Below are 15,500 nucleotides of genomic sequence, written 5' to 3'. Positions count from 1 at the left end.
ACAACTTAACAATTTTGGTACCAACTTCCTACCTCTGGTAACAAGTGCTTTCTTTACTTTAACAATATCATTTTTCATGTAACTTTCTACCAACTCATCAGCATTATTACTTTCAAATGCAATTATGACTAGTATACCTATACAAAATAAAAGAGATGGCGCAAAAATAAATTAATTTCATTGGCTCTGTTTTTCTCAATTACTTCATCTGTTCTTCAAAGGAATGGAAATTATTATGTAGGAATGAGGTTGAATATGTATGGATTTTTATATAATTAAATTAGGAAAAGCGTATCAAGAGTTCGTTTGAAAGTAGCGCAATTAAATTAATTTAAGTCCCCTGTATATATGACGGCAGCTGTAGATGCAGTGGCCTATCGTCATGAGAGGTTGGAAGTGTATAGAATTTCTCGCTCTGTTGTGTTGCATTGTTTCGTGTGGAGACTTATCGCGGTGAAGTTTCGACATCACTTCCACTGAGTGGAAATCAATGTTGTTTCCAATAGCAAATGCAACTCTGGGTGATGTTCCTCACACCGTCAGCGATCCCCGGTTTACCTTGCACGTTCGTGGCATCGCATCCCAATATTCTAAACATTTCGGATCCGGAGGTCTCATTAACGAACATTATACAGTATTTTACCTTAACTACTTTGTTTTCTTTCACATTATCGTTGTAATCGCCATCTCCATTCAGAACTGGCGTAGACAGGAATGTTTATATTATTGGTGAAGAATAAAAAAATTCACGTTCCGAAGACTCATTTTGTCTTATTTTTCAGGTGAACTAAACGATGAGGAGGGTATTCCACACGTCGGAACCTTACAAATGACTAAATCGACATGACCGATCTGGTGACTAGTATTGATTACCGTATTAAAATTTCGAAACGTTATCTCGGCACAGTATATAAGATGAATACTAAATGTCGTCTTCGAAAACCGGAGTGTGGCAGAGGATATTGTGGCGATGAAATTCAAGATAGGAACCGTCATGGTATGATGATTAATTATGGAAATATTACAGGCAATACCTGGAAGTCAAATGGGGTCATAGTTACTTTTGATTCTGATTCATAGCATGTAGTAATAAATTGCAGTTAAATGTCAAAAAACACAACACGATGTGATGTGTGCGACACGTATCTGTCCCTGAAATGGTCGGATTTCTTGGTTTCCGTGCAAGAACTGCGAAGAAAATAACTGTAGCTGGTTTGTTTTAACGTACTATATTGTGAGTTGTTTGTGCAATGCCACAGTTTAAACTCATATTACAAGGTAAGTACGTGATGTTTAAAATGCGTACGTCAAGCATGCGCCGGTTTCCAAAGCGTGCTGCGTGACCTACCCGTTGTCCGGCATTAAACTACGTCCTATAGTCAATGCATTTCGAACTGGCGGCTCAAGGTCAAGCAATGGACTGCATTTGCCATGCGTGCTTACCCCCACTCCTGGACCGTTCTCCTCAAGAAAGGACGAAGGAGCTGTACCCTCAGGTAAAGATAATTATCAGCGGTATAGTGCGGCGACGAGATTTTCATTGGACTCGAATTGGGCGACTCAATGAGGTATTCGACTGGGTGGCAGATAGAACGGGAGCAACATTCGTGGATCGGTGACGGGGACCTGGGACGTGACGGAGTCCATCTGAATCGAAGAGGAGCGACGGGACTAGGATCGCTGTTCTCGAGGGCGGCGGCAACGTAGAGGAGCAACGACCGGGAATGACGGCGGCAAATAGTATGTACGAGTACTATTACAACGGCGGAGGAAGCGGCGACGGCGGCGGCAACGGGAGAGACGGAGGCGGTAGCGGCGGCCACAGCGGAAACAACAGGGATCAGAAATATTATGTCATGTAATGGTAAGTTTTTAGTAGTGCTGCAGGTCAATTGTAGAAGTATTTATAATAAATCAGTTGAATTCTGGAACCTAGTAGATTCGCATAATGCTGATGTCATAATAGGAAAGGAATCATGGTTTTTCCAGCGAAGTAACAGACTCAGAAGTATTTAGAAACGATTATGTAACATACAGACGCGACCGTGTAGGAACAGGGGGAGTAGTTTTTATATGTGTCAAAGAGTGCCTGCAGAGCGCTGAAAATTTTAAAGACTCGGATTTCGAAATGTTGGGTGTAGACATAGCGGATGATTATTCACGAAACATATTACCTATCATCGGTTTAAACAGGGCTCCGAAAGAAGGCTTGAACGTACTATGTAAAATAAGAGATATGTTGGAGAACAGACAAATCCGCGGACAATATGTTATCATTGCCGGAGACCTGAACTTGCCCCAGGTAAACTGGCAGGGTACAATAGAGGGAGGGATGGGTCAGGCCCAGTCGTTAGTAAACTCACTCATCTGGAAACATAACTTAATACAAGTAACAGATAGGGCGACAAGAGGAGATTCCTTACTAGACATATTTCTTTTAAGACCCTCAGAAATAGTCGCAGGTATTGAAGTGATTCCAGGTATTAGTGACCACGACGCGGTAATTCTTGAAATATTATGGAATGCTAAGTACAAGCAAAGTGGAAAAAAGAACAAAAATATCTTGCAATATAACAAAGCGGACAGAGAAGGCTTCCAAAATTATCTTAGAGAAAAGTACTCATCATGGGTAGTAAAGGGCAGTAGTGTAGAAGAATGCTGGGCGGAGTTCAAGCAGATTATATTAACAGGAATACAGAAATTTATCCCGGTTAAACGCTTATCAAACAATCCCGATCCGGAATATTATAATAAATACGTACGGAAACTGAAAAGAAAACAAAGGAAATCCTACAGACAGCGCAAGGAAAGCTTTGCAAAACAAACAAAATTCACACAACTATCGGAAGAAATGCTTAATGCGAAGAAGATAGCGCAGGGAAATTACCTAAATAAACTTTTCAATGGTGAACAAAATGGGTGGGGGGAATTTTATAAAAATGTGAAGAGAGGACGCAAGGAAAACTAATCGAGCCTCTCCCTAAAAAATGACCGCAATCAATTTATCGTACAGGACAGCGAAAAAGCAGAAAAATTAAATTCCTATTATGCCACTGTTTTTGGGATGAGGACAATAATACCACACTTAGCTTCTGTGGAAAATACGGGTCAGTTTTCTATCAAGCTTAGGGACATAAGGAGAAGAATCTCTAAATTGAAAGCTCATAAGTCAATAGGACCTGATGGTATCGCCGGAGACGTACTAAAATTGGGAGGGGAAGCCATGATTCCCTATCTAGTGCGTATATTTGAAATATCAATTAACAATGGTACTGTCCCGCGAGATTGGAAAGATGCAATAGTGGTGCCAATTTATAAGTCAGGGTCTCGCTCAGATACAAAAAATTACAGACCGGTCAGCCTCACCTCTGTGGTTTGCAAACAGATGGAACACTTGATTTCAGCTTATCTAAGGCAGCATTGGGATGACTCAAATTGGTTACATAACTGTCAGCATGGATTTCGGCGGGGCTATTCATGTCAGAGTCAATTAGTAACTGTATGTCAGGATTTAGAAGACGGAATAGATTCCAGTAGCCAAGTAGACTTTTCACGCGCATTCGTTGTAGTCCCACACGATATATTGTTGGTTAAACTACAATCAACGGGGATTGACTCAAGAGTACTCCAGTGGATCAAGGAATTTTTAACTTGTCGCACTCAGAGAGTACGGGTGGGGGAGGAATTATCGAACCCAATTGAAATTACTTCCGGAGTCCCACAGGGGAGTGTCTTGGGGCCTCTTCTATTCCTGGCTTTTGTAAATGATATGCCAGTTAATATCTTGTCTAGGGTTCGCTTATTCGCGGATGATTGTATGGTATACAGGAAAATAAAAAGTTATGAAGATACTACTCTTCTTCAGAATGACCTCAATAGGATAAACGATTGGGTTATAGCCAACAAAATGAAAATAAATTCTCTAAAGAGGAAAGCCATCAGCTTTACAAGGAAAAGAAATAAAATAGTCGCATCGTATACGTTAGGGGGTGAAACCATTCCGGAAGTTAACAAATATAAATACCTCGGAATAGCATTTAGCAGCGATCTTGGCTGGGGGGAACACGTTACAGACACAGAGGGAAAAGCATGGAGAGCGTTACACTTTGTGATGAGGGTACTAAGAAAAGGCTCTGATAAATCCAAAGAGATTGCATATAAATCACTAGTACGTCCAGTAATGGAATATGGTGCTGCATGTTGGGATCATTACAGACTAGAACATATTAAGACACTGGAAAAGATTAAAAAACGGGCTCTCAAGTATAGTCGGAAAAATTCACAATTAAAATGGGACACACTCAAGGACAGGAGAACGCGAATTCGATTATGCGCACTGTTCAAAACATACAGAGGTGAGCCTGCCTGGAAAGAAATAAAAAATAGGTTGCAGCCGCCAAATTACTCTTCAAGGAACGACCACTGTTATAAATTGAGGAAAAGAAGACAGAGGACGGACACTGGAAAGTTTTCTTTTCTCAATCGTACTATCAGGGACTGGAATGCTTTACCTGCAGACTTACTAAAGTCTTTACCAACAACCAAAAATGTATTTAAAAATAGGCTTAAGGACTTTACTAATAGACGATAATTATACACAGTATTTAAAGGGTGTAATTGATATTTTGTTATTGAAGTGTTCTATCAGTGAAGAATTATGTTGTGTCAGTGAAGTGTGTTGTGTCAGTGAAGCGTGTTGAGTAAGTGAAACGTGTTCCTGTCAGTGAAGCTTTATAGTTTATAGTGGCAGTGCAAAGTATTTCAACAGTGAAATGTTTTTGAAGTGTTAGTGACATCAGGATAGAATCAGTGAAATGTGTCGTAGTTCCAGTGCAGTGAGTGAGTTGACAGCGAAATGAGTGTAGTGTTGAAAGGTACTTGTGTAGATATGAACATATCATACTCGTGGGTTTTAGTTCGAACATAGGTTTAAGGTACAAATTAGATTTACTTTAAATGTTATTTTTACCGATCGTGCTTCATTTAATTTAGGATGTTCCCTGTTGTTATTATTATTATTATTATTATTATTATTATTATTATTATTAATTATTATTGCTAGTATTAATTATTGGTATTATTATTAATTGTATTTTTATTGTGTTTATTATTGTCTTTATTGAGTGTAATTAGCAGACATCGGATTCTAGGGCAAATGCCTATTTTGTTTCTTTAGGAGAAAAGTAAAAATAATTATTAATATTTGTGTTTCATGGAAATTGAAAGGTATTCAAAGAGTTTTATAGTGCCCTAAAATGCCCTAAAACGGTTATTAGAGCCTAATTTGTTAATATTCGCCTAAAAATGCCTAACTCACTGTAAAGTTTCGCATTTTACTCTTACTTTTTATAATTTATACATGCATTCACTGCGAAATTTAAGGCATTTAAAAAGTGGAAAGTTTGCTTCACACCGGCCATGAAACCATTGATAAAGGAAACAAAATGTTTTGAATCTCACGACACTCGCAATAGATTTCACCGAATTTAACATGTTTGGAGGATTAAATGCCGACAAAGAACCAACCTTAGTTTTGAAGCAGGCAACAATCACAACATGTGCTGCTACAGATTCAGAGATATACTATACTATAAAAATGACTGTTTTCGGTCTGAAACCGATTAGCTGTACTGCCCTTCAGAGTGTCATAAAATCACAATTTTTGGAGAAAGAGTGTTTTTGAAATATTTATGAAAAGTCGTAAAACTGCGAATTAGTAGGGTAAACCGTTACAAAATATTTAAAAGATTGGTCCTCCTAGTGTTAACACTACCAGGAAATGCAACAATAAGGGGAACTTTGTATTTTAGTCCAATTGAATCTCAATAACAACGGTTCATTTGAATGCTCGTTAACAGTTGCTCTTTCCCTCACCTTATTTGTGTTGAGAAGTTTTGAGCGGTAGGACGTTTTCCTGTGAAGTTTAACGCGATAATGCCGAAAAATATAAGTGAAAAATCTACATTGATCCGGCAATGGCTAACAGAATATTCAGAATTCACTTATGATGGAAAAATAATGTTCTGCAAGATTTGTAGCAAACAGGTATGTAACAATAGTTGAAATATATAAATTCTATTAATTTTAATGAGTAGGCCTATAATATTTATACATTGACTGAGCTAGCCTGAGGTATAATTCTTTTTGTTTTTACAGACCACTACACTTTAACCTTTTAAATTCCGATAGTTAAAGTATTTGCAGGTCATTAAAATTTTGATTGTTCGAACCCACTAATTTTGTGATAGAAATACGGCAATACAACAATTAGGATTTTATTTTAATTCAGTTTACTTTACATTTTTTGATTTCGCAAGAAAAGAAGTGCCACCTAAAGCAGCATGTGCAAGGAGCGGCTCATAAGGCTAAAGCTCAGCAGAAAAATCAACTGCAACAAACTTTACTAACACAGCCTACTTCATCCAATCTCAGCAGCAATTTCTATGCTGATTTAACCAGAGCGTTTGTTGCTGCTAACATTCCCTGGAATGCAATTGAAAATCCGGTTTTAAGACAGTTTTTACAAAAATACTGCAAACAAAATATCCCATCTGAGTCGACCCTAAGAAAAAATTACTTAGACAGAATATACAATGAAACTTTAGCTTCCATTCGGGAGGATATAGGTGATTCTTACATATGGGTCTCTGTGGATGAAACCTCAGATCCTATGAATAGGTATATAGCAAATATGGTAGTAGGAAAACTTGGTCCTGATGGACCTTCGATTCCACACCTCGTATGTGTTAAGGAACTTTCGAAAGTGAATAGCCAAGCCATTTCTTATTTTGTAAATAAAGGCCTACAGTCTTTATACTCAGGTAATATAGACGATTCTAAAGTTCTGTTGTCTTGTACTGATGCTGCCTCATACATGGTTGCTGCAGCTCCACTTCTTAAAACATTTTATCCTAACCTCACGCATGTAACCTGTCTAGCACATGGCCTTCACAGGGTTTCTGAAACAATCCGGAATGAATTTCCTCTTGTCAATTCGTTTATTTCTAACACAAAAAAAGTTTTTGTAAAGCCCCATCCAGGATTTCAATATTCAGAGAGAACTTTCCAGATATCCCACTCCCACCTCAGCCGGTTGTTACACGATGGGGAACCTGGATTCAGTCAGTGGTGTATTATTCTAAGTATTTTAAAGAAGTGGTCACAGTTATTGATAAATTACCTGAAACTGATAGTGCAGCGTGTGTGAAAGCAGTGAAAGATTGAATGACTCACGAGTGAAAAACGATATTGCCCACATAACATCAAACTTTTCTTTCATACCTGCAAGCATTGAACAATTAGAACGTGAAAAACAATCTCTTTGTAGCCAAATAACAATAGTAAAGGAAGCTCAAGTGAACATACATTCTGCTTTGGGCGAAACTGGGAAAAAAGTTAAAAATAAGTGGGACAACATATTAAATAAGAATGTAGGATTTTCATTGTTGGAAAAAGTATCAAGAGTGATATCGGGGGAAAGTGTAAATGTTCCAGTAAGTATTGATGTTTCTATTGTACCTAATTTAAAATTTGCGCCTCTCACATCAGTTTCGGTTGAAAGAAGTTTTTCTGCTTTCAAAATGATTCTCAGTGACAAAAGGCAAAGGTTAACTGTGGAGAATTTAGAAAAAATTCTGGTGGTGTACTGTGCAGATAATTATAATAAAGTCTGAACATGGAACTGAATTTCAATAACTTAAAATGAGTAATCTTGATATCAATAATCATTATTTCATTAGTTTCAATATATTAAATTTGTGCAGCTCTGTTTATAAATATAATATAGTATTCTTTTTTAATGTTTAAACATACTTTTTTGTGCGTATTTTAGTGTATAACTAAAAATTTCAGTGAAAGAAATAAGTATGATACCTTGATGTGCCTAAAATGCCTATTTTCATTAAAATAGAGCCTAATTTTACAAATTTTGAGCTTATTTTAGGCGCCTAAAACTGCAATTTTTAGTGCCTAAAAATCCGATGTCTAGTCATCAGTATTGTTAGGGCCGAAAAATTGGTATATCTGAACGTTAATTTATCATGAAACATTTGACCAGTCGAACATACCGGAATGCTGGTAGTTAAGGCATGTAGCAACACTGAATACAGTCTGTTCCAGGCACTTGATATAGGGATATTCGGCTTGTCAGCTCCTGTATTTGTTATTCTAGCAGGCAGATTACTTTTGCGACAAGAGGAAAATTGGCATTCGGTAAGAGAAGATGGGGTCTGAGAAATTTTCTTGCTAAACGCCGTCTTGAAGGAGCTCTAGCTTGTACCTTATGAGTGACCTACGACTACAAAGTGGCTGTGATAATTTTGTGCGAATGACTTTGTTGGACTTTGAAGACTGAATGAAACAACACAACGCAATGAGACAGTCGAATAACAACTGCTAAAGCAGAGTCCAGTGTTGCCAACTGTAGTGTACGGAAAGTCGACAAACAGTAGATCGAAAGTCCCTGGATTCCTTACTGTTAATAAAAAAGTTTTACTTTTGTCGCTATATTGGCAACAATGGCAGAGTCATCGTTGTTTTCGGCGTGGTTCCGTCTATTGCACTGCCGTTACAAGCTGGCGCCAATTGCTCGCATTGCTGCCGAATTTGCGCGGGAACCGTCATAGTTTTATGTTAACTACTCGAGGAAAGTGCGTATGCCTGAAGTGAATAACTCATTTACAATCTGGGAAATGAAAATAGTAGATCTGTGGTAGCAGATATGACAATGACAGTAGCAGTGACATCAACACTTCCTCGACTAGTAATGATTACAGTGATCTAGGCATCGCGCGTCTAGAGTGATTAGTAAGTAGGCTACAATACAGTATACAGTACATTCATAAATCATAAATTAGATGTACGAATATCTTAAAGTATTTATTCCTGTTTAATAAAAAAAATAACGGATAATTAATATCTTATCATCTTTGAATTCTAGTGAACATAATATGAAGGTGTTTAGAGAGTAAGACGAGGGTACGTTGAATTTTTCCTCACCCATTCATAGTGTTTTGCCCAAAGTCAGGTCTTTCACTGCAAACCCAGTTTTTCCAATCTTTCTTATTTTCTGCCATCTTCTTTGTCTCCGCATATGATCCATATATCTTAATGTCGTCTATCATCTGATATCTCCTTCTACTCATAATTCTTCTCCCATTCACCATTCCTTCCAGTGCATCTTTATATATATATATATATATAAACACACAAAGTATAAAACTGCTCTAGCGCGCAACTGATGTATACCTAAAACTGATGCATTCATATCAAATAAAACTTCAATTTTCGCGCAACTCATGAAGTAGTTTTCCTTCTGACTCGGAGTTTCTCTATGTGGACACTATGGCTGCTTGGGCTGATTACGTAAATGAATTTTTCCAATTATAAGATGAATATCACGTAATATCTTGGTAAATCATCTGCCTCATCTGATCAAATACCATATAGCCATCACCAATTCCAACGACAATAAAAATAACATAGTGGTTGAATGCAGCGTCCTTAAATAACCGACTACAGGAATTTAATTCGACATACCAGCATTTATCCCAAGGACAACTTCACAGAAGCTTCAATATCTAGAAGGAATTTAATTTATCAACCGGAGGCCAAGATACAACTGGTAAGTTCATCATCTGCAACGCCACCTAGTTTGCAACTAAAGGTGTTACGAGAAGAGGAGAAATTTAGTCTAGGCACCCTAATTTAGGCTTGGAGGACTTTAACGTGCCTGAAAACTCCACCATGGGACACACGGCTTTAAGTCCTTCCCAGAGAACTTGCGTCCCCCGGCCGAGATTTGAACTCTCAATCCTTGGGTCTAGAGAAGAGCGCTTTACCCTTTGACCATTCGGGTCAATTACCCAAAATGAGAAACTGACATAATCGCATGAACAAGTTGTTGTTGTTTAGTCAACTGTCCGAAGACAGGTTTGAACCTCGTAAGTAACACCAATAAGGCATCACTCATGAGGCAACTAGGCCATGAGATAATGGAATAGGGTAGCCAGTTTCTTTCCCCCTCCAATGCATACACCGCCGATTAGCTACATATTCCACTAATCAGACTTCAAATGCATACAAACAATTGTTTTTTCTTAGACACATATCGTCAAGTAAGATGTATTGCCTGATAATAGATACACTATACATATCAGCAGAACCTCAATCAGAGTTATACGAACAAGTCTCAGAAATTAAAAGCGAAAGACGGTGTAATTAATTATGATGAATAATTATATATGTAGAAAATCTGGGAAATAGAGAGAAATTATTCCCAGAATGTTCGTTCTAATGGTGTTCACATTGTACGAATCTCATTCTTTATTGAACTCTTATTTTGAAATATATTTGTAGTAATTTCCCATTATCAGAGTTTATGATGAATTATACTATGGTATGTGAAACAGGATAAAGAACGAATATGGGAACCAGTTAAATTAAAGCAAATAATCTATAAGGCTTTTTTATTACAGGCTTACCACAGAAATTCAAATAAATTAATTAAGTGAGGGGGTCGAAAATTTACTCATTCGTATAGTATAATCCAATTTCTTTATATTCTGATGGTTTAACGTCCTCAATTAATGACATATTTTCAATCCATTAAATTTAATTGACTTCAGAGCCCTCTACAGAATTCCTGCTGAAACAATAACAGAATAGCGTTCAGTAATTCGGACACAGCTAACTCCAGATCGCCGTTATCGCGAGATATAAAAAAAACCCTCATTAACTTGCCATAACTCTTGTCAAATGCACACTCTCTTCCATCAAGTTTTAACTCTCCCCTCTTCCAATTGTCGCCATATTGGGACATAATGGCGTCTCCATAGAGATCACAGTGTGTAACTTTCTCTTCTCTCACTTTTCCCCCCTAATTCTACAGTTGCATATAGTTTAATTTAGTGAATGCAGAAACAATATATCTAGAGAGAGACAGAGACTGAGAGAGAGAGAGAGAGCGAGAGAGGGGGGAGGGAGGGAGGGAGGAAGGTTTACATTGTAACTTACAGTAACGTTACGTATGCTAACCCTGTTGACGCCGCGCCGTCCCGGTAGTCCAGAAGTTACATACCATTCTAGAGTTTGTACCCTAAGATCACGGGTTCCAATATGGTCAAAAGCAATGAATTTTAAAGGGGTATTTCCGGACGAGTGTCACGTTTCGTAAATGTAAGGAATATAATAGATCTCCATCGTTAAGATGTTCAATTTTTTCGTGCATTTCCGACCCAACTTGAATTTAGACGATGAATAACATCTGTGGTTGGAAACATCGTTGTACAAAATACCGCTAGTGCTACTCATCGAGGAAAAGTGATAAATCTGCTTCCAATGAAATCGATGTTAGGGAGTTCACACGCAACGGATGTAAATACTTTTACTTACTTATGGCTTTTAAGGAATCTGAAGGTTCATTGCCGCCCTCACATAAGCCCGCCATCGGTCTCTATCCTGAGGAAGATTAATCCAGTCTCTACTACCATATTACACCTCCCTCATTTTAATTTTATCTTCCCATCTACGTCTCGGCCTCCCCAAAGGTCTTTTTCCCTTCTGCCTCCCAACTAACACTCTATTCTATATGCATTTCTGGATTCGCCCATAAGTGCTACATGCCCTGCCCATCTCAAACGTCTGGATTTAATGTTCCTAATTTATTATGTCAGGTGAAGAATACAATACGTGCAGTTCTCCGTTGTGTAACTTTCTCCACGTGATTAGAATAATAAGAAATATACAGAATGTTTAAAAAAGTATCCAATATTTTAGGAGGTGATAGTATGTAACAAAACAAGAAAATGTCAGATAAACATGGGTCCTAAAACACACACTTTCTGAGATCTGAACACTTGTTCATGTGACTTCCACTTATGGAAAAGCATTCCTCTGCCCTACAATACTGCAGACTACCAGATAATCATACCGTAGTTGATACCTCTGGCATGGAATACTGATACGTCGCAAGGAATACTGAAAACGAAAGTCTGGTTGCGGATATGAGCGAGGTTCAGCAGAGATGGTGTCGTGAATTTGGTAATCGGCATGTGTCGGCTGATGAAAATCCCCGTGCAGTTTAAGAAACAAGGCATCAATATCGATTCTCAATCAACGTATGGGCAGGAGTTCTTGGTGATAGATTAATAGCGCCATACGTGCTACCACAGAGATTAACTGGGGATCGTTATCAGGACTTTCTTATCAACGTATTACCTATCTTGCTGGAGTATGTGCCATGTCAGCAAAGATTGTAGATGTGGTTCATGCACGATGGCAAATCAGCACGTTTTTTCAGCAATGTGCGTGAACACCTGACGCTGACACTTCAGAACCGCTGGATTGATCGGGAGGCCCCACACCTTGGGTTGCTCGTTTCCCATACCTAAATCCCCTAAACTTTTGGTTATGGTAAATTTCAAAGAGTGTGTGATTCCTTATGCCGAAGAGCAGAGGAATGCATTGCCATGAATATACGTCACATTGAGCACCTCCTATGAACAAGTGTTCAGTTCTCAGAAAGTATGTGTTGTAGGATTCATCTTTATTAGACATTATTTTCTTGTTTTGATGCATACTAACACCTCCTAAAATAGTGGGTACTTTTTTTAACATACTGTATATAAACTCCTGTGCTTGCACAATACACTACTGTCACAGGTCACTGATATCGTTATCGCTAACATGCTGGATGTTGAATAAGAGAACCGAGAAGCTAGAATCTGCCAGTGAGCAATCAAATCTTTACTCGAATGACGAAAGTATTGAAAAAAATATTCGATTCGTAATATTATTCGAGAACAGATTGTTCGATTCTGCCCACCACTAGTAATAACTAGTATTCGTGTGTATGTTACGCCACATGCTAGTGTTACCTAAAGTATCAAACAGAAAACATTTTATTCTCGACATTTTGCTGACTGTGACTGTACGACTTGCAGAATAACAAATCATATGTCTGTACGTGGTTAGAAAGTGAAGCCAACCGTGAACGCACTGATAGGTGTATTGGAAGTGGAGTATATCAATACCTTGATAATGTTATTCAAGAAAATACAGTTCCGTGGCAGTGAAAGATCCAATCTTTGTCAGTGACAGGTATGAAAACAAAATATAACGTCATTATTCTGGAAACTATGAAAAGTTATTTCTCCGCTGCATCAGCGCAAATTGACAGCATTATCATGCTTTAGCCGGTTAATGGTAATATTTTTCTTTCCTGTGACAATACGTATTTACTTTTACTTTTACAGGCTTTCCCCTTCCCAGTGGTTGCCTTATGCTCCTGTTCCATTTCTCCATGATGTTCTATCTTGCCACTGTCCCTCACCCAATTTTCTCCTCTGCATGGCCTTGTTCACTCCATCCATCCAAGTAAAGAATGGTTCACAATAAACCGGAAACGAGAATCGGAACGAAAACGGTAAAATTGTTAAAATGTGTACATTTAAATATGAGCATTCACAATTAACGAAAAGCTTGCCGGAGCCCGGGATCGGGATCGGGATCGGAGAGTTGGCCAAATTTCAACTTCGGCGTTCACGTTTCCGATCACAGCCCACTAGATTCATTCTATTGCCATCTAAAAGCTATTTTGTCGTCGTATATTTTGTAGCAAGAAGACCGTGACATAACCTATGCATTATTTTGTTCTGTGCTTTGCATCATGGAGCAAGTTTTATTTGATGAGATTCTAATATTGAGTGTTGAGGAAAATCCTCACGTTTACGATAAGCCGCGCGCCTCGTATAAAGATGAGAAAATGAAGGAGAATACGTGGCTTTCAATAGCTGCACCTTTGAACACCGATCGTAAGTGAATCATATTTTATTACTGTATTGGTTGTATTACATACTACATATTCATGCTTCAATTCAATAACTACTGTTGTGTTCATTTTTGTTCTATTACAAATGCTTCTTCTCTAATTATTTTACGTCATGGTAGACTTAAAATAGGTTGTGATAATAAAGATGCATGGGCATATTTATAGTACCGTACCTAATGAAATGTTTCAGTTGAAATTTCGAAGTTGGTTAACCTGTGTTTATGTTGGCTGCCTTGTACTCATGAAAGAACGCCACTGGTCAATTATACACAAATAACATCAGAATGCGTAATATCGGCTTTACATATCGTTATTCACATGCATATCGATATGCATAGTCGTCTACGTTCTCGGTTTATTGTGAATCAAAAATTTTCATATTCACGTCCTCTGCTTCTCGTTTTCATTCTGGTTCTCGTTCCCGGTTTATTGTGAACCAGCCTTAAAGGCTGGTCCACAATAAACAGGGAACGGAAACAACGACAACGAGAACGGAAATATGGTTAAAATAAATGTGTTTAAATGTGAGCATTCACAATTAATGAAAAGCTTACCGGAGCCCGGGAACGGGAACGTGAAAATTAATTGTGAATGCTCACATTTAAATAAATTTATATTAACAAAATTTCCGTTCTCGTTCTCATTGTCATTTCCCTTCCCGGTTTATTGTGGACCAGCCTTAAGGCGGGCCCTGCCGCGCTTCCTTCGAGCAGGATCAGTCAAATTGACAACATTCATGGGCAGTCTCTCTTCTGTCATTCTTCGCACATATCCGTACCATTTCAGAGTTTTTATTTCCAATCTATCGACAACGGTTTCTTCTGCATCCATTTCTAGTTGAATATATTCATTCCTTAAGTGTTGCATCCTTGATATTCTCATACCTCTTCTCAGTCCATCCATTTCTGTCGCAAGTATTTTTTCCGTAATTTTTCACTCACTGTCCAACATTCACCTCCATAAGTTTGAATACTTTCTACTGTAGTTTTTACTTTAATATATTCAATTTTGTTTGTTTAGTTAAATCTCTACTCCATAAAAAACCCATTTAGTGATTTAATTGCTTTACTTGCTTGATTGATCCTATTGTGTATGTCCTTTTCACTTGTGCCGGATTGGTCAATAACAGATCCAAGATATTTAAAATGTTCCACTCGCCTAATTGTCTTGTCATTTATATGAAGATCTTCCCCTTCTCCTCCCACTACCATATATATCATAATTTATGTTCAAGCCTTCTTCCTCCAATGTATCAGCAAGTTTGCGAGTCATAAATTCAACTTCCTCGCTATGTTGTCCTATTATGAACTGATCATCAGCAAATAAAAGGCTATGAATATATTTATCATTTATTTCTATTCCCATTCTATAGCATGCAGTATTCCATTTTCTCAGATCATCCAAAAATATTTTGAACAGTGTTGGTGACATTGTACATCCCTGCCTTAAACCTTTCGTTATGCGAAATTCTTTGGATATTCTACTACCCATTTTTACACGCATTACAGTCATAGAGCCTTCTTATGAACTGAATGAGGAAATTAGGAATCCAAATCTTACTAAAGAATGCCAGAGTTTGTTTATTGGTACGGTATCATATGCCTTTTCTAGGTCAATTAATACAAAATGTAATTCTTTACCTTTGTCCAACCTTTTTTCGATTATTTGTCCG

This window comes from Periplaneta americana, chromosome 11, assembly GCF_040183065.1.
Source record: "Periplaneta americana isolate PAMFEO1 chromosome 11, P.americana_PAMFEO1_priV1, whole genome shotgun sequence".
Lineage (NCBI taxonomy): Eukaryota > Metazoa > Arthropoda > Insecta > Blattodea > Blattidae > Periplaneta > Periplaneta americana.
Note: the sequence above shows the minus strand (reverse complement) of the source record.